Source organism: Capsicum annuum, chromosome 7 (assembly GCF_002878395.1).
Source record: "Capsicum annuum cultivar UCD-10X-F1 chromosome 7, UCD10Xv1.1, whole genome shotgun sequence".
Lineage (NCBI taxonomy): Eukaryota > Viridiplantae > Streptophyta > Magnoliopsida > Solanales > Solanaceae > Capsicum > Capsicum annuum.
Window position 1 is genome coordinate 202,988,795 of NC_061117.1, and position 24,344 is coordinate 203,013,138.

At 35.2% G+C, this 24,344-nt stretch overlaps 1 pseudogene; it reads right to left on the reverse strand.

Annotated features, from left to right (window-relative positions):
- Window positions 1-119: 119 nt before the first annotated feature.
- Window positions 120-24,344, reverse strand: LOC107855021 (annotated as a pseudogene).

Consider the following 24,344-nt stretch of genomic DNA (forward strand, 5'->3'; position numbering starts at 1 on the left):
TCAAGTACATACTTTACCTCATAAAAGACTCAACCAAATCACTTATCGCAAGTATGCTCGAAGGCCATTCCACAAATATTTAATTATGAGCAAGCATGCAGTCTACATAAAGTCATTAACTACAATAAAAATCATAACCTACTTAACATAAGCCCAAATGCAATTAATCCGCTAAAGTTGCCTTTCATTGAAACTTTGATTTGTTCTTGGCATAAAACAATAATTAAAGAGTAATAAATAATTTACTCTACAATTTTAGACATTAGGGATCAAACCCCATTGAGTTCACCCCAATTCATGGTCTAAACATCACTTTACTAATTTTCTCCTCTTAAATTCCCCACGTTCCCTATAATTAATGTAAACATAATTTTTTTACGCTGGTAAGTGAAATTTAACAAATTAGGATCCTTAAGAAGTGATTTAGGATCACGCAGAGTCAAATTACACCAATTTCATCAACTTAGGACACAAAACAATGATTTTCACCATAAACCCTGTTCTAACGATTCTACAAATTAACTGAAATTAATCAAATTAGAAGGGTGAATTAGACTTGCCTCAATGCTAGAAATTGTTCAAGTATGAAGGAAATTGCCGTTACCAAGCCTTAGGTTCAAATTTGGATATTTTATGGAGAAAATAGGTCAAAACTCATAATCCAGCCATTTAAATATCGTTGACTGCTGCAGCGTCAGCCTGGCCACTATTACGATCCCGCTGCAACAAAACAACCAGCAGTATCCATTCAACAATGAAGGAATCACTACCGGATCCTTGATAGAAACTCGAGGGAACTTTTCAGCTCTCTTTTATTGCACAATACACACTTGAAAATACGACAATTCAAATCTATCCTATTCTGACAAACGCCCTAATTGGAATTTTATAGAATCGATTGTCATTTCAAAAGTTTTTATAGATCACTATACTCCACGACTATCACTGTATCACATACTAAGCTCAGATATTTTAACCACTAACCCTCGATACCCAAGGAATTTCTATACCACACAACACTAAAATTTCATGAGAAACCATCCTTGCCTGAGATTTCATTTGCTCTCATCTTAGGAAAAACTTCATTCGAGCACTTACACCCTAAATAATGTCATAACGATGAAATGGACCATTACAAATTTCATCTATGCTTCATCAAGTTTACCCAGTACAAAAAGTGGTAAGTAAAAAAAGGAAAGGAGTACTAAATTACCAATATGGAAATAATGACAACTCTGATCTTATGAATGATAAACTACTAGATAATTAAGCATTAAAGTATGTTTATATCCTTTTTTGTATTCAATTGCATACTTGGGTTTGTATTGACTTGTTATATATAGTTTTAATGATAAGCAGCTAACTGCAAGGGAGCAGGTCCCTGCATGTTCATGGTACAGTACAACTGACATGCGTGTCTGCAGAGTTTTGTCCTCTTGTATATAAAACTTATAGGTATTGCTTGTACTGAATAGGAAACCAGGTTCAATGATATTTCAGCCCTAATTATCACTCATCTATAAAAGAAAAAATATTCTTCTTCATCAAATCATTTTTGGCAAATACACAGAGTGAAGAGAGGCAGTAAAAACCCGATTTCAACACTGCTCAAGTTTTTAGTTGTTTATGTGTGCTTAAATAGAAATTGTTCTTGAATGAGTTCTAATTTGTAAACAAATTACTCTTGTTATAAGAGTAATGAATTTTTCTCTTTGAGTAAAGAGTGCTTAAGTAGAGTTGCCTAAGTTTGATACTGATTAGAGCGAATCAATATAGAGGCTCCTTTGTAGAGTTATTACAAGTGAAAAAAAAACTAGAGTTAGGTTTATTGAAGACTGTAATAAATAGTCTGATTATAGAATATTTTAGAGAGCTTGTGAGAGCAAGCCGTGGTTTTTTCCTTCTTTGAGCAAGGGGGTTTCCACATTAAAATTTTGACTTTTTACTCTTTATGCACTATTTTTTGATTCCTAGTTACTTTATTGTATTTTTCTTATGATTAAATTTGAGGGACCTAGTCCCTCACTGTGTGGTGCAACCCTCAGGGTTTCAACAATTGGTATAAGAGTCAGGTCACTCTAAATGATTCACACCTAGAGTGTCTTGGATATCATGGATGCTCCACCTAATCTTAAAGAAGGACAATCTGCCACTAAACTATCAAGATACAATGGGTGGTATTATGGGTGGTGGAAAACCAAGATGTTTGACTTCATCATGGCTGAGGACAGTGAGTTGATGTACATAATTCTTGATGGTGCTCATGTCCCCGTTTGATAAGTCAAAGAAGGAGAAATTACAAAAATATTTATAAAAAAAAAACATAAGGGAATTCAATGATGAAGACAGGAAAAGGTTGAGAAAAATTATAAGTCAAAGAAACTACAAGTGTGTGGTATTGGACCTGATGAATACAAAAGGATCTCAGCCTGTGAAAGTACTAAGGAAATCTAGGATTGCTTGACTACTGGACATAAAGGTGCCACTAATGTGAAGGATTCAAAAGTATATATGCTGACTACTCAATATGAAACCTTCACCATGAAAGAAGAAGAAACCATCTAAAAAATGCATACATGATTCATTTTAATCACAAATGAGCTTCATTGCTTAGGAAAGGTGATTCTAATGTATAAGAAAGTGAGAAAGATTATTCATGTTCTTACTAAGTCCTGGGAAAGAAAAGTGAATACTATAACTAAAGATAGAAACTTGAAGACCTTCACTATGGATGAACTAATAGGAATCTAAAGACTCATAATCTCAAGAAGCAACAAGAGCTAGAGAAAAAGAAGTGAGAAGAGAAAAATAAAGGCTTTAAAACAAAATTCTAGTGAAGAAGAGACTGATGTTGCCTATTTGTCATATATAAATTGCTAGAACAATGAAAAGGAGTGGCCAGTTCCAAAGAAGAAGAAACAGTAGTAGCAAGGGAAGAAATATTGAGCTGTGTCACAAATGTTGAAGTCCTGAACATTTCATTAAGGAATTTCCAATGCACAATATGAATTATCAGGATTACCTCAAGACTAGAAGTGATAAAGAAAAACACAGGGACCAGATCCCTGAAAATCAAGCAGGAAGACTGCAACCGAGTATACAGTAAATCAAGCTCTGGTAGCATGGGGAGATTCTTTCAATGAATCTGATGAAGATGAGAAGTCTGGAATGTTTTTATGCTAGCTGTAGAAGATGACCCAGTAATTTATGATTCCCTGTTTGCATTCATGGAAAACACAAAAGATGAAGAAGAAAAAGAGGTAGCCCTTTATGATATTAAGGAGAATCTAGATAATTAATCTGTTAAGAAAATAAAGAGGCTTGCTAGTGTATTGATAGACTCTGTATGTGAACTAACTTCTGAGAAGAATGCATTATAGGAGAAAGTAGAGAATCAAGAACATGAGTTGATTGCTTTAAATTTTCAAATATCTGAAACTGAAGAGTTGTTCACAAAAATAAATTATGAAAATCTGAGTTTGATGAAGAAGGTAAATGAGGTAGATGGAAAAAAGAAAAAAGAAAATTCATGGGTTCAAATTGATCTTAAAGTAAGGATGAGGGATTCTCAAAAACACCTTATGTCTACATTTAATAGGAATGGAGAGTTATAGAGGGGCCTAATCCGCTTGAAAGAAGAGTTATCTGATTAGTCAGGGTGTTAATAATGGCAAAGGACCGAGATATTAAGGAGAATTCCAACCCAATAAGTGGCAAGGAAAGATTGTCAATGATGCTAGAAAAAAGTCTCCCAAACCTATGTGTAATTATTGGGGAAAAGATGGGCACAATAAGGTGAATTGTCAAAGTCGGATAAGTGTTAGAATGAACAAATTCAGATATATATGGCAGAAGATACACAACCAAATGGGTTCAAATATTTGAATAAGATAAAGAAGAATTATCTACCTAGATGGGCCAGGAAGGTTTGGATCACACCATTGTCTTCTTACTAGGAACTCAAGCTCAAGTGGGTTCCCAAATCAAACAAATAATCATAGTTTCAGGTTGGAGAAAAGGGATTGCAGTCAGGAATGTTCATTAAAGTGAGTTTTCAGTGCTTAATTTTAGAAGATCTAACTGTGTCCTTTCTCTCTCAAGACACTCCAAGGTAGAGGTGTAATATTTTAAAACAGTTATTTTCAAGAGACCTGGTCCTTAAAAGACTCATCTTAGAAAAGGAAGCTCTAGCAAGGTGAGTAAAGTAAAATTGGGGACCTGATCCTTAAATTTTACTTGGGAATAAGTTCTAAGATAACAGGGGGATGCAGAATCCAGAACATGGATTGATCAAGCCAACTTGACCTAATATGTGAGTTAGTACCTCTTCTAAAATTTTCTATGTTAAGGAGATAAGTATCGATGATAAAGTAGGTCCATGTTAATCTAACTCAGTAGCATACCTTTGTAGGTATACACCCATGAGTACAACTTTAGAGAAAACAGTTGAAGCAAGCACAAGCTGAAAATTCACTCAAGAAATAGAGGGACCTGGTCCTATCTCTCAGGTGAGTACCAAAATAATGCACCTTCAAATTTTTATAAAATTTCTATTTAAAAATGCCACATGTCCAATCCCATATGAATAAAAGCTATCAATTTGGTTCAAATGTGAAGAGTCACACCGCTGTCATCAGATGCATCTATTCAAAAAAGGTATCTCTTAAATGTCAAACGATCATCTCTTTAATTATAAATTCAAATCCTCTTATTCTCTTCTCAATTGATGTAGAACATTATTTTCTTCCTAAACTAAATTGGTCCTTCCCTTTCTCTTCTCAAAAGTTTAAAATAATTGAAATTCCATCTTCTTCAAACCCTATGAAAGAATTATCCTCTGATCATCCTCAAGAGTCACAAAGCAATTTATACATCATTCTTACTCTTGAAATTCCCAAAACCCTAAGTGAAAAAATTCAGGTTGACAATCCCGCATCCATTAAAGTTCTTGTTGAGTTAGCCTTGGAAGATTTGAATCAAGGCCTCGACTCTCCAATTGAACAAGAGCTCTCTCAACCAGAAATTCCCCCTCCTCAAAAGAACCAAAGTCCTCTAATGTCCCACAAATTCCCATTCATCTTAAAGTATTGGTAGGTTCTGAAAAATCAAAAAACATGCTAGTACTTGACTCTTCTAGTGGTTCTAAATTAAAATCCATCTTTGCCCAACTATGTGAGGATAAAATTCTTGTAAAGAAATTTAATCCTCTTAGAAGCATAAACTTGGAAGCTGAGAATCTACTTTTACTTGCTTGTGACCCAAAAAAAGGCTTTGTAAGTATTGAGGAGCAATCTGTAAGGGAAAAGAATGAAGAGACAAGGAATGAAGAAGTGGTATTAACTCCAAATGAGAAAGATGAAAAGGATGAGGATGAACAACCTTTGAGTTAGAAAATTAATAAATTAAAGGACAACCAAAGAAAAAAAAATAATTGACACTGGTGTACAAGGCACTAGATCCTATTCTAATAGGGGATCTGAACAAAAATTGATAATAGATGCCATGAATGAAAGTAAGTCTACTACCACTAAAAGAAGAAGACTAAAGAAAGCTATCACAGTAGAGAAGGCAAATGTTGAAGTAGTGGAGGTTGGGGAAGATGAGGATACTGACACTAATATTGCTATTGCAACTAAAAAGAAAATACAAGAAGTTCATTTTGCTGAGAGGATCGGATTCTCTGGTCTAAAGTTCGGCAGTCCTGCTATAAGCAAAAAAAATCTTATTGTTGTCAAAAGAAAGAAAGTCTCTAAGAAAACTGGTCCCACAAAGAGAAAAACTGATGAAAAGGACGAACTAAGTAGTGAATCAAAGAGAAGAAGAAAAGAGGAAAAAAAGAAGGTTATCCCTACAGAAACAAGGAATATTGTCTTAGAAACCCAAAAAGTGCTGACTAGGAGAGTGCATGATCCAAGGATTTATGAGAAATCAGGAATGGTGGAATTGGTAGAATATGTGAAACACAAAGGTTGGCTTCACCTACTTAAAGAATCAGCTCCCATGGTGTTTGAAAATAAAGTTAAAGAGTTTTACTATACCATGGACTTCGCAGAAGATGGGCTAAGCTTAACTACCTAGGTGCAAAGAAAGTCTATCCATCTAGATGAAGAAGCTCGAGGAAAGATTTTAGATGTACCTATTATGGGAGTAAAATCTATTGTAAAGGAGTAGCCTACCACTGAATTTATGATTGAAGCCTCAAAAGTGAGTGGAACTTCAATAGGTGTTGTGAAAAAGTTTTTAATTTATGAGTTTCGGCTAGTATTTGAGTTCATCAACAAAGTTTTGTTACTAAGATCAGAGAAAAAAACCATTGCCTCTAGCATTAACCTATTCCTAATAGAATGTTTGAGTAAGTTTGAGTTGATAAGCTTACTTGCTTTTATGTTAGAGCACACAAAGAAAGTAATCTATGAGAAAGAAGGGAAACATGGTATGCCTTATGGGTACTTCCTAAAAAAGGTGTTTGATCACTATGGAATAATTGGGATAAAGGGAACCTCAGGAACAGTCAAACAATAGGTTCAGTCTAATACCCCAGGTGGAGAATGAGTGCATTAAAAGGGAAGTGGGAATTGTATCTCAAGTATCAGAACTGTTGGCTGCTCAAGAAATTTTGAACAAATAAATGAAGGAGTTGAGGATCATGTTAGCAGCAAAGGACACTGAAATAGTGCACCTGAAATTACAACATCAGAAGTTGTCCTCGGGGGACCTGGTACGCCGAAAATCTTGCAGTAGAAAATGAAAAACTCAAGGCCAAAGTTACAGAGTTAACTGGTGAGGTACAAGGATTGGATGCAGAAGTAAAAATTCTCACCAAATAGTTGTTGGATGCCCATGCTGCTGAAAATTCAAGACTAGAAATGTTAATTAAATCCAACTTCCCTAAACCCCCTTCTGAATCCTGTTGTGTTATTCTCTTGAGTCAGTTTCTAGTTCCTATTCCTATAGTGGCCTTTGCAAGCAGTTGTTCTATATGTTTTTTGGTACATTGTATTGGTACTGATCTTACTGGATAATGAATTAATTTCTGCTTGAGTGTCTTATCTGTTTTCTTTATTTTAAAGCTATTCTTCATGATAAGTGTTGACCCAGTAGTCATGAGTTAATTAGCTTGTACTTATCTTTACCCTTGATTTACTGTTAAACCTTTTCAATAATTATGTGTTAGGACCAGGTGTGTGTATGTGTGTTCATGTGGTGCATGTTGATAGGGGGAAATATGGTAAGGCACAGTGACAGGGGAAACAAACATATGCTCATAGTTTTTGCTGCAAATGACAATAAGGGACCAGGTCCATGTGTTGCATAATGGCGGAAGCATAATGATAAGGGGAATATTTATCTTCAGAGTGGTAATCAGACTGATTAAATGTGATGAATGTGATCAAAGCTGTATGGTTGGTTGTCATCATCAAAAAGGGGGAATTGCTATATGTAGTTTTAATGATGAGCTGCTAACTACAAGGGAACAGGTCCCTAGATGTTTATGGTACAGTACAGCTGGTATGCGTGTCTGCACAGTTTTGTCCTCTTGTGTAGAAAACTTACAGGTGTTGCTTGTACTAAATAGGACACCTGGTCCAATGATATTTCAGTCCTAATTATCACTCATCTATAAAAAAAATGCTTCTTCATCAAATGATTTTTGGCAAATACAAAGAGTGAAGAGAGGCAGCAAAAACCCCAAATCAACACTGCTTAAGTTCTTAGTTGTTTATGTGTGATTAAATACAAATTGTTCTTGAGTGAGTTTTGATTTGTAAGCAAATTACTCGTGTTATAAGAGTAATGAACTTTTCTCTTTGAGTAAAGAGTGCTTAGGTAGAGTTGCCTAAGTTTGATACAGATTAGAGCTAATCAGTGTAGAGGGTCCTTGGCAGAGTTGTCAAGATGAGCTTGTAGTAGAGTTATTACAAGCGAAAGGAACCTAGAGTTAGGTTTATTAAAGACTGTAATCAAGAGTTTGATTATAGTGGATTTTGGAGATCTTGTGAGGGCAAGCCATGGGTTTTCCCTTCCTTGAGCAAGGGAGGTTTCCACATTAAAATCTTGTGTTTTTACTCTTCCGGCACTGTCTTTTGATTCCTGGTTATTTTACTATATTTTGCTTGTAATTGACTTTGAGGGACCTGATCCCTCACTCTGTGGTGCAACCCTCAAGGTTTTGGTATGACTCTTAACAAAAAGTTGTATTAAACTGGAAAGATGTCAACTATCTTCCAGCCATATCCTCATTAATCAGAACATAACTTAAAATTATTCAAAAAAATACATCTATTTAGGTTAAAATTTAGAGAAAATACATTATTCCACCCTTGAACTTGTTCACATAACTTACTTTAGCCCTTAAATTAAACTTCTAATTATTTCCCCCCCTTAACAACTTTATAGTGAATTAATTTCAACCTTTAAGGTTGAATATCACTCTCACAATGGAGAGTGTATTACACACGCTCACACATTAGCCACGTCAATGCCACGTCGAAGCCACATAAAAAGATATTTTTTAGAAATAATTTCATAAATATATATATATATATATATATATATATATATATATATATATAATTAAAAAGAAATCTTCTTAACCCCCACCCCCTTCCCCTCTATCTACAACAACCCCCATCCCCCAAACATGTTTCTTGTTCAACCCCCACATCCCATTTCCCTCATCTGCAATCATCCACCATTGGAGTCAAATATGGACAAAATGCTTCAACAACAAATTCAGACCCACCACCTATTCGATGGAATGCCTCAACGAAATCTGAATCCAACCCACCTATTCAACAAAATACTTCAATGGGAATCAACTCAATCAACAACAACATAAACTTCTCTTCAACAACAGACGAATCTACTAATCTATTTACCCGATTATATGAAATTAAATTCATCAAATTTGGTGAATTTTCGATAAATACAAGAGGCGAGAACTGAGGAAAATTAAAAAGGAGGATGACCTTGTTCGATAGAAAAATACCAACCTAATTTTTAGTTTATGAAAACCAACATTGCTACAATTTGCGGAGGTTTTGAACAATAGGAGAATCAAGAACGGTGATATGGAGTTGAGAAGCATTGAAGTAATGGAGATCAAGTAAAGGATTTGAAATTATGAAGGAGATCAACAAAATAAATTTAGTAAAGAATTTGGAATGAAGAAGAGGGGTGAGACGGTATGAAGAAGACGAGTAGGGTTACAAAGACGACAAAGAAATAGGGTAGGGGTACGAAGAAGATGAAGAAATGGGAGGGAGGTATGAAGAAGATAAAGAAATGGGTTATTGGGCGGGCTGGTGGTTAAAATAAAAGTGAGACTATGTCTATTTTTAAATAAAATACGCATTTTTTTTCTTTTTTTTTTTAAAAATTCGTGTCAGTATTAGGGTTAATATTAATTCACTTTAAAGATGTTAAAGGGTAAATAAATGAAAGTTTATTTTAAGTGCTAAAGTTGTGACGACAAATTCAGGAGTGAAATAATGTATTTTCTCTCAAATTTGAGGACTCAAGATCCTAATTTCCATAGCTCATGCTTTGATTAGAAACTCGTCATTCTTTCAAAAACTTATATTTGGTACTATTTTATTCTTGGATGGTTAATTATGAGATTATTTATATATAATTGTAATATTAATTTTATGCTACATTATTTTGTGGAATAACAATTCTAACATTAATCATTCCGTAGAAAAATACCAAAACAACACATTCTTATTCAAAAACCAATGACCTATGACCGACAGGACTGGAGTCAACCTTAAACTTATGGCCTTATGGGTTCAGTAGAACCTAATACCAATATACCATTAATTCAAACTCTCTATTTATATTAAAATTATTTAATAATATATAAATGATCTGCCTAGAACCAAATAAGCAAAAAGACTTATAATTCAGAACTCATATACCAAAAATCCAATTTCGAGCCTACTCATAGTTTGAACCATGAAATCAAACAAATAAGTTTATCTAACTTACTAAATGCGATCTCACGTATGAATTAGGACGTTGATTTATTTCTATTAAAATAAAATTAATATATTTAGAAAATACATAAAAATAATATATTTATAACATTTAATTGTTAAAAAGGTAAATTTTAATGTTTAACATGTTTTTCTCTAGGTTTGAACACTAAATAATTAAGACTCTTTATTTTTCAACATTTAAATATACATAATTTGTTTATTTTTAACATATATTAAATATACAATTCAAATAAGCTAGTTAAATATTAAGAAAAACATAAATTTGATAAAATTATTATTTGGTTAAAAAGAACACTTATTTTTGCTAGTGATGGTGGAATTGGTTTGTAATGGTGAATGATGGTTTGTGCTAGTGGCTAGTAACAATGGTGGTGAATGTTGTAATGGTGATGGTAGTTAGTGTTATAGTGATTGATGGAATAGTGGCGGTTTATAGTGATGGTGGTGGTTGTGATCGTGGAGTTGGTTGCATTATTTTCAGTAAACTGTTTCCATAGTGCAATTCGTTGTGCACATTATTATCACGAGTTTGACTTATTTACACCGATAACAAATAACCGTTTATTGCAAAAGAGTTCCATAAACAAACTGTTACAACTAAAAGTATCTACGGAAATACGTCTGAAGGATTCAGCTCAGCAGAGGCAGAGGCTTTTGGTGCAGTCATTAGCCTCTCCTCGTATTCATGAGCCATATCATACTTAGGACCATTTGGGCCATAGATTTCCTTTTTTCCGAGTATCTTCATTTTCTTTAACACAATGGAATGCCCAAGCAAATATTCCAGAAATTGAATTACCTGTTTCTCCATTACGAGACCAGCTACCTCCACCGTTTTGAGATGATGAGTCAAGCACTGGACAGGAGCATCTACCATAGATGAGAGTATGTTCTAAAATAAGCACCAAGAGCAAATCTCCCATTAAGAGTTATACCAACCCATGTATAAGTTATAACAGACACTGAATAGGACTATAAAATATAAATTGTTAGTGTAACACAAGATGAGAACACATCTATAGTTACTGTCAAACAATACATATAAAACCATACAAGTTAAGAAAATTAAGTTTCCTACTCAAATACTGTTTGTTTAACTTTTGGAAAAGAAAATAGAATTAGAAAACATGATATCCCCGTTAGTGTTCAAAACATCCCAGTCATACCTACTCTGGTAAGTGTACTGTCCTATCAGTGTTTGACGCCAAAATGTTGCCAAATCTTTAGTATCCATGATTATAGATTCCAAATAAACATTGCACAGTATGCAGTTAACAACAAGAGCAACAAAACAATTAAATTGCCATACTTGGAATGTAGATTCAGCGTAAGAAGTAAGTTTGACGATAAGATTCTCCAAGCAAGGACAGTGCCTCAGCAAGTTCAGTATTCCTGGCAGGTGCCATTTCACAAAATCCAATTGAAGATGAAGGGATTTGCAGCTGAAAGATGGAGATGGCAGATTTGTCAACTGCCACAAAGAAAATACCTAGGCAGATAAAAATAAAACAAAAAGTTAAACAAACTAAATGAATAGAGATTTTTGTATGAGCTTAATGAACAAGGACATGGGCTGACTACCACAAGGTAAGTAACCTTAATAAAGTTGATTGTACAATGTACAAAAATATTGACAGATGCCTGAGCCTGAGACGTTAAAGACAAAACCAAACTCGATAACCCCTCTAGTCTAGTTTATAGTTACTATATATATCCCTAAAGGTTATCTCTCCATAGAGTCAAAAATTACAGACTATGTCTGGAGAAGTTGCGAAGAAAGAGAAGAAGTGCTTACCAGAGCAAACCAGGAACATAGCTTCAGACTTTTGGCCCCAGTAATCATTTGGAGTACTATTCTCAACCCTTGGTAATCATTGCACAATCTTAAGTCAAATTTTAATTTGCGACTGGAAGACACTTCAGCAATAGATGCTACATTTGCAATATCCAGCACATCCACATTTCCAGACATATCTATCGATAGGAGAGTTGGACAAGAGACATGCATCCTTGTTTCGGAAACCATCTAAAGCCAAGTACCAATGTCTTTAAATTCAACTTGAGCAGAACCAGTCTTCTTTGCCCATAGCAAAACCATAACTTCAAATACTCAAGCATTGGGCAACCAGATAGAATATAATCCACCGATTGATCCTTTAGCATAACCTTATTAAGAGATAATGTTGCTAGAGACTTCAGTTCACTCTTTTTTTGTATATATCTTAAAATATGTCAACTGGAGTTCAACCAAATTAAAATTGCTTTGAATACAATTAGGCAGATCATAATAAGCATGTGATTGAAATGCATGTGCAGAGACAAACAAGACAAGGAACTTCAAATTCTTTTTTAATGCAAACCGATTCCGGTACAAATTTCATTAGCCATCCTTTTTTCACCACTCAGGAAATCATATTGTGATATGTCTATTTTGCCGAATGTTCTTTACCGAAATGAGTGAGATAAGCTAAAGTTAAACTTAAGGGAGAATTTATGAATAGTTAGGCTCTTATTAAGAAGAAGCACATGACAAACAAAGTTCAAGAAGCTTTCGTCATAGTCAGGACAACTAGCACGACCATAATAGGCATATTAGTCCCCTCGAAACATGCATTGATCAAAATTGAGTGTGTGAATGAACAACCAAAGTTCATGAAATCTTCTAATAGAGATTGTTTCCGCAGCATCCTTTGATAGCAATAAGGAGAGAATATGGATGAGGATAGTCTGGTAGTCCACAAATGTCATCCTTGTCCATATTCTCTCCTTATTGCCATCAAAGGATGGTTCAAAACAATCTTTATTAGAAGATTTTATAAACTCTAGTCATTCATCCACACACTCAATTTTGATCAATGTATGTTTTAAGGGCACTACTATGCCTATTGCGGTCGAGCAAGTTGTCCTGATTATGACGAGAAGTTCTTGAATTTTGTTTGTCATGTGCTTCTTCTTAATAAGAGCCTAAATATTCATAAGTTCTAGCTTATGTTTCACTTTAACTTATCTCACTCATTTCGACAAAGAGAATCCGGCAAAATAGACAATCGCAGTATGATTTCCTGAGGAGAGAGAAAAGATGGCTAATGAAATTTACATCTGGATCCGATTCGCATTAAATAAGAATCTGAAGGTCCTTGACTTGTCTTTTTCTAGACATGATACATTTCAACCACATGCTTATTATGATCTGCCTAATTGTGCTCTAAGCAGTCCTCATTTGGTTGAACTCTGGATGGTATTCTGTAAGATAAATACAAAAAAAAAAAAAGAGTGAGCTGAAGTCTCTAACAACATTATCTCTTAATGAAGTTATGCTAATGGATCAATCTATGGATTATATTCTATCCGGTTGCCCAATGCTTGAGCAATTGAAGCTATGGTTTTGCTATCACCAAAGAAGAGTGGCTCTGCTCAATCCGAATTTAAAGACATTGGTGCTTGACATTATATGATTTGGAACAAAGATTCATGTCCCCTGCGCAACTCTCCTATCATTAGATATGATAGAGAGCCCATCAATTTCCATATCTCCTCTTATAGGACCTCATGTAAATGTAATTTCACAAACAAACAAAAAAAGTTAAAAATTTTATAACATCCAACAAGAAAGCCCTTCAACAATTAATACAGAATACAGGAAACTGTTTCACACCACAATCCCTTGTGCACATTATTATCATGAGTTCAACTTATGTATACCTAACTGTTTATTGCAAAAGAGTTCCTGGAAACAAAAACTGTTAAAAATAAAAGAATCTAGGCAATTACGTCGGAAGGGTTCACCTCAGTACAAGCAAACTGCAGCAGAGGTAGAGGCAAATGGTGCATTCATTAACCTCTCTTCGTATTCAGGAGCATTAGAAAAGAAATAAATTGGGCCACTGGTCAATGTCTGCTTTTCTGACTCCATCTTCATTTCCTCTAACACCATGGCATGCCTGAGCAAATACTCCAGAAACTGAATCACCAGTTTCTTCATTACATGACCAATTACCACCACCGTCTTGAGGTGACGAGTCTAGCAGTGGATAGGAGCATCTACCATATTCCAATATTCATCCGCATCAAACTGATATGGATGAATCCACGTGAGTGTGTTCTAAAATAAGTACAAGTGATCCCGTTAAAAGTTGTACCAACCCCAGTATAACGGACACTGACTGGACTAAAAATCACAAATTGCTAGGTAACACAAGATGAGAAGACATCTATAATTACTGTCAAAACAATACATATAAAAACATACAAGTTCAAAAAATTAAGTTGTTATTTCGTGAACAAAAATCTGTATATAACAATATAAACTTCAACACTAAGTTCAAGAACTACAATGAAGTTCCAACAACTTCAAACACAAGGTCAAATGAATGATCAAATGAACTATCAAAATGAAGTTTATACTACTTTCTGAAAAAAAAAAAAATAGTAAAACCAAACTCAAAAGAAAGTAAGATGAAGATAGAATTGATAGAATCAAGTCCACCGGATTTACGGAGTGTCCTTAAGGAATTTATTTCCCTCAAGTACCCGAGGTTAATGGAATCTTTCCTCCCACGATAAAATGATTCACTTCAAAAAATAGTGGTACCTCAAATTTTTTGAATTTCGAACTCACTCAATGATTCGATGATTACACGAGAGTTTTTAGAAGAAGAAGATGCTTTTAACTCAAAATTTGTACTTTACTTGAGGAAAAGTGCAGGTATTTATAGCAAAAAAGCGTTGCTTCAAAAAGGAAGCAATGATTCACCAAACAATGTACTGTTTCAGAAACGACACCCACCTGCGTTGCGTCTGCGCCCGTCTGCATGTGCAGGTAGCGTTTGGCAAATTCCAATATGTTCTTTGCTGCACCTGCAGCCGCAGGTCGCCAGATGCGCACGCAAATCACATTTTTTCCCCAACCAGTGTGTCTTTTGTTGTTTTCGGGTACACAAAAATCTGTATTTTGGCAAAATACCTTCAACACAAGTTCAAAAATAAATCAAAAACACTTTTGAAGCTTCCAACGCCTTCAACACAAGATAAAAACGACCTTTCAAAGAAGTGTGTTTTTAGTATTTTAAAGAAAATTAGATTAAGTAGAAAAAGCCAAGTCCTCCAAATTTATGGAGTATTTGTAAGGAAATAATTCCCCTCAAGTATCCGAGGTTGCGGAATTTTCTTCCCGGGATAAAATGGATTAACAATCCGACTATAGTGGTACCTCAAACGATTTTTCAAACTCACTCAACATTTCGATGATCACACAGAGTATTTTAGAAGACAAGAAATGTTTTCAAGTGCAGAAAATTCGTACCAAACCTGTGAAAAAATACAGGATTATATAGCCATTAAGTGCCCCTTCTAAAAGGTGAAAATGGTTCACTGGAAAGGTGTATCCTTTCTAAATAGTCATGTCTGGCCATTCGAAAGAGTGTCTTTTTCGAACAGCCAAAACCATCCATACAGTCATACCTTTTCCCGAAATAGTGTGTCTTTTACTCGAAAAGTTATGTCCCTTCCAAGAAAATTTTCATTTTCCATTCACACCAATTGAACCCAACAATCCCCACATGAATGGGGAATGACTACTCTTTGTAAAACTTTGCGGACAAGTATATGATCATCAAGCAAAGACTAATTGCATCTGGGTAAGTGGGTTTCCCTTTGAACTTTTTGTAGTGAACATGCATCGAATGCACTCTGTCAATCGGTAGATTTGATATCTTTGAACCGTCGAACTTTAATGTACCAACACATGTCACATAACCATCTTTTTACCGTTTATGGTTCTTACAGTTTTGTTTGTTTCAGCCATGAACATATCCCAATCTCATAAGAGCTTAGAGAATCGGCCTTTACTAACATTCTCTTTGAAGCGACTTCCACTTCTCCCTCACATAGGTGATTTCTAAACGTCCAATCCTATAGATTAAACTATTTGGTCAAATCTGCCAAATTTAGATAATCATTAAAAGACTTCACAACATAAGTCTTATCCGTATTTACTAAACATTGTCTACACCATGAGAATGGGTTGGGTATATTGACAATGTTGAACCTATCAGACACAACTTTTTTTTATCTCCTTGAACCTAACTCTTGGGATCTCCAGTTTGCTAGGTAGAGCTACCGCCATGCTGACTTGTCCTAGGCCGTAAACCCATTCCCTTGGATGTCCTCTCAACTCCTTCTCTTATTAGACCTTTTGTCAGTGGATCCGACACATTATCCTTTGACTTCACATAGTCAGGAGTGATAATTCCACTAGAGAGAAGTTCTCTAAGGGGTCATTTGGTTTGAGGTATAAGTAATCCCGGGATAAAATATAAAGATCAATTAAATGAGTGTTTGGTTGGAGGGATTAATCAATGGTGGGATAACTTATCCCACCATTTACACCATAGTGATGGGATAACTTATCCTATATACACAGTGGGACAAGTTATCCCGGGATAACAATTTTCCAACCAAACGACCCCTAACAGTATTATGTCTCCGTCTTATGTGACGAGATTTACCATTGTACATCATGCTCCCTGTCCTACCTATTACTGTTTAATCATCACAGTGTATGCATACCGGTGCCAATGGCTTGAGCCAATAAGAAATATCTTCTAAGAAATTTTGGAGTCATTCTGCTTCTTCACTGGCTTTATCTAATGCAATAAATTCTGATTTCATCGTAGAGCGAGCAATACATGTCTATTTGGATGATTTCCAAGAGACTGTTCCTCCACCTATTGTAAACACATATCCACTCGTGGATTTTACTTCATTCGATCCGGTGATTAGTTTGCATCACTATATCCTTCAAGTACCGCGGGATATTTATTATAATTCAAAGCATAGTCTTAAGTGTATTTAAGATACCCCAAAACTCATTTCATTGTCATCTAATGAGTTTTATTGGGATTACTTGTGCATCGACTCAGCTTACTAATAGCACATGCTATGTCTGGCCGTGTAAAATTCATTATATACATTAAACATCCCAACACTATTGCGTACTCCAATTGTGAGTCACTTTCACCTTCATTCTTTTGAAGTGCAAAGCTCCCGGCCAATGGAGTCTTGGCAATACCAAATTCCAAATACTTGAATTTGTCAAGTATCTTTTTTATGTAATAAGATTGTGACAATGTCAACCCTTGTGGAGTTCTATAGATTTTTATTCCTAAAATCACATCCGCAACTCCAAGATCTTTCAAATCAAACTTGCTCTTGGGCATTTGTTTTGTAGCATTTATGTCAGAAATGTCTCTACTGATGATCAACATATCATCCACGTTCAAACAAACAATGACTTAACAAGTTTACACACCTTATTTTCTTTTCTTGGGACCACAAAACCCTCAGGTTGTTCCATGTAAATTTCTTCCTCCAATTCTCTATTTAGGAATGTTGTTTTCACGTCCATTTGATGGATTTCAAGACCATATACCGACGTCAAGGCAATTAACATCCGAATTGATGTTATCCTTGTTACAAGCGAGTATGCATCAAAGAAATCAAGATTTTCTTTCTGTTTGAAGCCTTTTACTACAATTCTTGTCTTGTGTTTATCAATAGTATCATCCGTCTTCATTTTCCGTTTGAAGATCTATTTAGAATCTAAAGATTTATTTCCTGGAGGAAGATCAATCAATTCCCACGTATGGTTGCTTAAGATTGAATCAATCTCACTATTGACTGCCTCTTTCCAAAAGGATGAGTCTGATGACAACATCACTTCTTTAAACATTTGAGGATCATTTTCTAAGAGAAATGTTACAAAATTTGATCCAAACGAAGTTGATGTTCTTTGACGTGTACTACGTCTTGGATTCTTATCATTATGTACATCCTCACTTGGTTCATCCCGAAGTCATTTAGACACCCTACTAGACTGTTCATGTCTAATTTTATACGGATAAATGTGTTCGAAGAATTCAACATTATTTGATCTAATTACCGTATTTTCATTGATATCCGGATGTTCGGATTTATGAAAAAAATGACATGCTTTACTACTTTTAGCATATCCCATGAACACGCAGTCCACCATCTTAGGTCCTATTTTTACCCTTTTAGGCATAGGAACTTGAATCTTCGCTAGATACCCCACACTTTGAAATATTTTAAGTTGGGCTTCCTTCATTTCCATTTTTCATATGGAATTGATTGTGTCTTACTATGGGTAACTCTATTGAGTATTCGGTTAGTTGTAAGGATAGATTCCCCTACAAGTTTTGTAGTAAACCTGAACTTATAAGTAAAGCATTCATCATTTTCTTCAAGGTTTGATTTTTTCTTTTTGCAATTCCATTAGATTGGGGTGAATACGGGGCTGTAGTTTGATGGAAAATTTCATTCTGTACCCATATTTTTGCAAAGGGAATTCATATTCTTCGCCCCTATCATTTTTTATAGTTTGATCTTTTTCTCTAACTGATTTTCTACTTCTGTTTCGTATTGCCTAAATGCATCTATTGCTTCATCCTTACTATTTAGCAAATAGACATAATAATATCTAATGCAATCATCAATAAAAGTCATAAAATACTTTTTTCCACCATGAGATGGTGTTGACTTCATATTACAAATGTCAGTGTGGATTAAGTCTAAGGGATTTGAATTCCTTTCAACGGACTTATACGGATGCTTAGCATACTTTGCTCCACACACGTTTGACATTTTGATTTATTGCACTCAAAGTTTTGCAAAACTTCTAAGTTAATCAGTTTTTGAAATGTTTTGCAATTGACATGTCCTAATCGTTCATGCCACAAATCATTAGACCCAAGCAAGTAAGAAGAAACTGAACTTTTATTAATTTCAACATTCATTACATTCATTTTGAATAGGCCCTTAGTGAGGGGAATCTTAGTAGCTTAGTTGGTTAGTTACCTAAACTTCCACCTTGTTGGTGAGGGTTCGATTCCCCATATTGTAATCACTCCCCCATTCCCCTTTCCCTACCCCCAATTTTTTAAAAAAAAAGAATAGGCCCATAGTGAGGTAGTCTTTTCCTACATACACTTCTCCTTTACTAATTACAATTTTTTCGTAAATAAATACATATTTGAATCCGTTTTTGCCAAGAAGTGATATAGAAATCAAGTTCTTCCATAACTCCGTCCATTGTTCAAAATCAACACTTTGTCTGACGTCATTTTCAGACAGACTTTTCCAGTTCCTTTAACTTTTGCAGTTGCGGAGTTGGCCATATATACCTTCTCTTCACCTTGAGCCGGAGCAAAAGTAGTAAACAACTCCTTATTTGCATAAACATGGTGGATGGCACCGAAATCCATCCATCATTCTAAAGGATTTCCCACCAAGTTTTATTCAGACAACATGGCACACAGATCGTCTGTATCTTTCTTGGATTTAGCCATATTTGCTTGCTCCTTCTTTTTTCCTTTCTTTGGGGCACGACAATCCGTTGACTTGTTGCCAATATTGCCACAGTTAAAGCATTTTCCCTTGAATTTCTTCTTAGGTTGATTGCTTTCATGTCCAGCTTTCTTTTGCTTTTTTGGAGTTGTTGTGGTCGTTTTCTACAATATTTGCTCCGCTCATTGAAAAATTTTCTTTCGATATTTTTTTTGCGACTTTTTTGTCTTCTTCAATGCGCAGTCTTACTATAAGATCTTCGACTGTCATCTCCTTTCGCTTATGTTTCAAGTAGTTCTTGAAGTCCTTTCACATAGGTGGTAACTTCTCTATTATTTCCGCGACTTGAAATGCCTCGTTCATAACCATACCTACAATTAAGTTCATGTGAACATTTTTAATATGTTCAACAAAGGTATTCATCAAACTCATACCTTCTGCAAGAAGATCGTGGATGATAACTTGCAGTTCCTAGACTTGAGTTACAATAGACTTGCTGTCAATCATTTTAAACTCAAGGAATCTTGCAATGAAGAACTTTTTGGTTCCAGCTTCCTCAGTCTTATATTTTCTTTGTAGCTACCCCCACAACTCTTTTTCCGTATTCATTCCACTATACACATTGTATAGTTCATCTTGGAGGCTATTTAGAATGTAATTCATGCATAGGAAATCGAAGTATTTTCACGCCTCCATAACGACAAATTTCTCCTGGTCCGAAGTTGCCTCGGGCACCTCTGGAGCTTCTTCAGATGTGAATCTTTAAAGACATAAAGTTGTAAGGTAGAAGAATCTTCTGTTGCCACCTTTTGAAATCAACACCCATGAATTTTTGGATTTCTCCGTTGGTGCCATTGCCTGCGGAACACTCGTACGACTCGTTGTGGCAACATTAGTTGCTGCCACAGTCACTGCAGCATCATTTACTTGACTGTCAGAAGACATTTTTCTATCACAACAAGACAGTAAATATTAGTATATTGAAATACTACCTATAAAATTGCAACAACTTTAAACACCCCTTGTTTCTGGTTTAACGATGAAGTTTTTATGACTTCCAATCGTCAACTGAATGACCTCTAACTTGTGATGAAGATTTTATTTCTTCAAATCACTTGTTAAGTTCAAACGGAGTAGAAAGCTTAAAGCTTTAATCTCCAGAAACCAAAAAATACAGATTATGAAAAAAAAAACTTTAGTGAAAAGAAAATTTCACCAAACAAGCAAAAAAAATTATTTTTTCAAGGTTATTTCCTTAAGATTGTTGTTTTCGAGTACACAAAAATCTGTATTTTGGCAAAACAACTTCAACACAAGTTCAAGAATAAATCAAGAACACTTATGAAGTTTCCAACACCTTCAACACAAGATCAAAAATGACCTTTCAAAGAAGTGTATTTTCAGCATTTTAAAAAAAAATTAGATGAAGCAGAAAAAGCCAAATCCTCTGAATTCACAGAGTGTCCTTAAGGAAATAATTCACCTCAAGTACCCAAGGTTGCGGAATTTTCCTCCCAAGATAAAATGGCTTAACAATCTGACTGTAGTGGTACCTCAAACGATCGGATTCTCTTCGAACTCACTCAATTGTTAGATGATCACACGGAGTATTTTAGAAGACAACAAATGTTTTCACCTGTGGAAAATGCAGGATTATATAGCCATTAAGCGCCCCTTCCGAAAGGTGGCAATGGTTTACCGAAAAGGTGTATCCTTTCTAAACAGTCATGTCTGTCCATTCGAAAGAGCGTCTCTTTTTCAAACAGCCAAAACCATCCATACAGTCATACCTTTTTCCGAAATAGTGTGTCTTTTACTCGAAGAGTTGTGTCCCTTCCAAGCAACTTTTCATTTTCCATTCACACCAATTGAACCCAACATCTCTTGCCTCGAAGGGTCGCATCCCTTCAAGGTGCGTTGTGACCGCATTCGCACTGCGTCCGAAGTGCGTCCGCAAATGGAGAAAACTTTCCTATTGAATTTTTGGATTAGAATTTCACTTAGTTTCAAGTTTCGAATAAATTTTGTTCAAAAAATTAATCTATCGATCAATCACTTGACAAATTTAGAAGAAAAAGATGTTTTTTAACACAAAGTTCATACTTTACCTAAGGAAAAGTTCAGGTATTTATAGCAAAAAAGTGTTTCTTCAGAAAGGAAGCAATGGTTCACCAAATAATGCACTGTTTCAGAAACGACATCCACCTATGTTCTGCGCCCGCAAATGGAGAAAACTTTCCTATTGGATTTAAACTTCACAAATTTTGTCCATAAATTTAATCTCTTGTTCATCTTCCAATTCCAATTTTGAAGCCAAGTGAACGACAACAACTATATGAGACATCTCTTGTTCTTGTCTTACTATCTACATGAAGGAATGCTTCTCAATATAAGCATAAGAAAGTTCCTTTCTCCCACCAATGTGGGAAAACTTAACTTTCTTAAAGTGAAAAATTCACTCCACTTTCCCTTCATTTATTCTCTCCATTTTCCATTCTCATATTCACTTAGAACCCAACATAAGTTTCCACCTTGAATACTGTTTTAAGTCTTTTGAGATGGAAAAAAGAAATAAAAAACATGTTGTCTTATGTTTCTACTTGATGGTTTCTTAGAATTACCAAAATAGTGAGTAAAAAACATAGGGAGATTCTGAAAAATCATCCTATTTGATTAAAGTAGAGAGAGACACTCACACACATTTCATAGTACGGATGAGGATGGCATCTGGTAGTCCACTAATGCGGCCTTCGTCAAAGTCACAGCTTCTGTCTTGCAGACACATTCATTTCTGTATAGCATCATAACACATTTTAGGTGCGACAAATTAAAAACTATGGGGTGAAGGAAATCTTTTTTTTTTAATAATCGTGCTGTCCGGTCCAGCTTATGCGCACCTCGACTAATTCCACGGAATAAGAAGAAATCACCTCACTTCACTTTTTTTCTCTACTTAGATTTGAACCTAAGACCTCATGGTTCTCAACCCACGTCATTGACGTGATGTTGACGTCTTGCACAAAACGTTTATTCAATGGATGCCTTTTAATGTTAAAACGGTCATCAATGGAAAACGTCAATGAATATCACGTTACATCTCTTTTCTATGGAAAATGTCAATGAAAAGAGATGTAACAGGATATTCATTATCGTTTATTCCATTGACGTTTTCCATTTATGTTAAAACGTTTATTCAACTGATGACCTTTTAACCTCCTTATTTTTGTGCAAGACGTTAAAAGGTTTTCCATTGAATATCATGTTGATTGAATATCTCTTGCACAAAATGTTAAAAGGATGTCTCTTAAAAATATTCAATGGAAAAAGAGATGCATGTGCATACACATCCAAAGCATAGAACTAAGGCAAACAAACAGATGATAAACCAAAAAGAAAAAAACTTATCAAGTCTCTAGTAACTAAACTTGAAAAATATCAACAGAACTCATGGACTATTAAGTGGCGACACAGCTCACTTTACAAAGTTACATACCTACATTTTCATATAGAGATTTGCAAACTAAGTAGAAATCCAGATTAGCTATTCTGAACAGTCCCTACCAAAATTTAACCTGCACACAGATACGACAAGTGCATAAAATATATACCAATTTCCTTTGACCAATTTTATTCAGTTTTCTTTGCTTTTAGATCGGAAACAGCACATATCTGCATAAATTTACGCATACCGATGAGTTGTTGCCTTAAAAGAGCCCACATTTAAAAGCACATGAGCAGAAACCAATATCTCATATATAGCCACAGAGCTTGCAATAGTTCCAAACCAAGTTTTAAGAACAAAAGGGACCAAGACAAATTTAAGTATCTAAAACCAGAACACTTGGGCCTTTTATACCCTGAAAAGGAAGAAACCGGAAATCATAATTTTCATTTACAAATGAAAGATCAAACACAGATTGTATAATGGAAGCAAATGCCAAGATTTGCCAAACCTGAATACTCCCTACTAAATTTAACATATGAGTGATTCCAGCCGTAGATTTAACAACTACCTAAAAGGAAAGAAATGAATAGCATACCATTTTTCGTATACCTTCTTTGGGATCAATTTTATGGTGTTAAATCAGATATCAAGTCTTCTTTTACCACAAGAACATATCGCGTCCTTAGCACAGAAACTTTTATAGAAGATATGAGAAGTGGTACACAGACGAGCAAAAGGTGAAGAAGTGGCTTTTGATTCTATGACTCCTGAGATTATGAAGTGATATATTCGTCTACCTACTGCTCGTGATATTTAGAAAGCTCTATCAACAGCCTTCTACGATGAAGCAGATGAACTACAAATCTTCACTTTGAATTAAAAGGATTTTTCTGCCAAACAAAATGGCAGATCTCTCTCTTCCTATTATGGAGAATTAATCGTAACTTTTAGTGAGTTGGATCATCGTGATAAGGTGATCATGGAAAATGAGAAAGATTTCACCTCTTACCGCAAGTCTATTCAACGACAAAGGGTGCACATCTTTCTTGCTGATTTAGATGGTGAATTTGACCAGATTCGTAGTGAAAACTTATGAAAGAATCCTGCGAATGTTACTCAATGGTTCGTGGTGACTCTGTCCGGCATGCAATATTAAATGGAGAACTTGAAAAATCTGAAGCATCAGCCGTGGTGAGCAAAAACAGATCAAATCAAGATCCACCTATTAGTGTAGTACTCATTGTGATACAAAAGAACGATGTTTTGAAGTTGTGGGATACCCAGACTGGTGGCATCATAACCGCGATTCAAGAAGGAGAAATGCAGGCAAAAGCTCGACTGCTGCATGCAATTGTAGAAACAAATGCTGGCGAAGATGTTGCTGGAAAATCCATAGCCTTGGAAGCAACGACAGGTAACAGTAGTAAGGCTTTAAATCCCTAGATTTGCCAAACCTGAATATCCCTACTAAATTTAACATATGAGTGATTCAAGCCATAGATATAACAACTACCTAAAAGGAAAGAAAATGAATA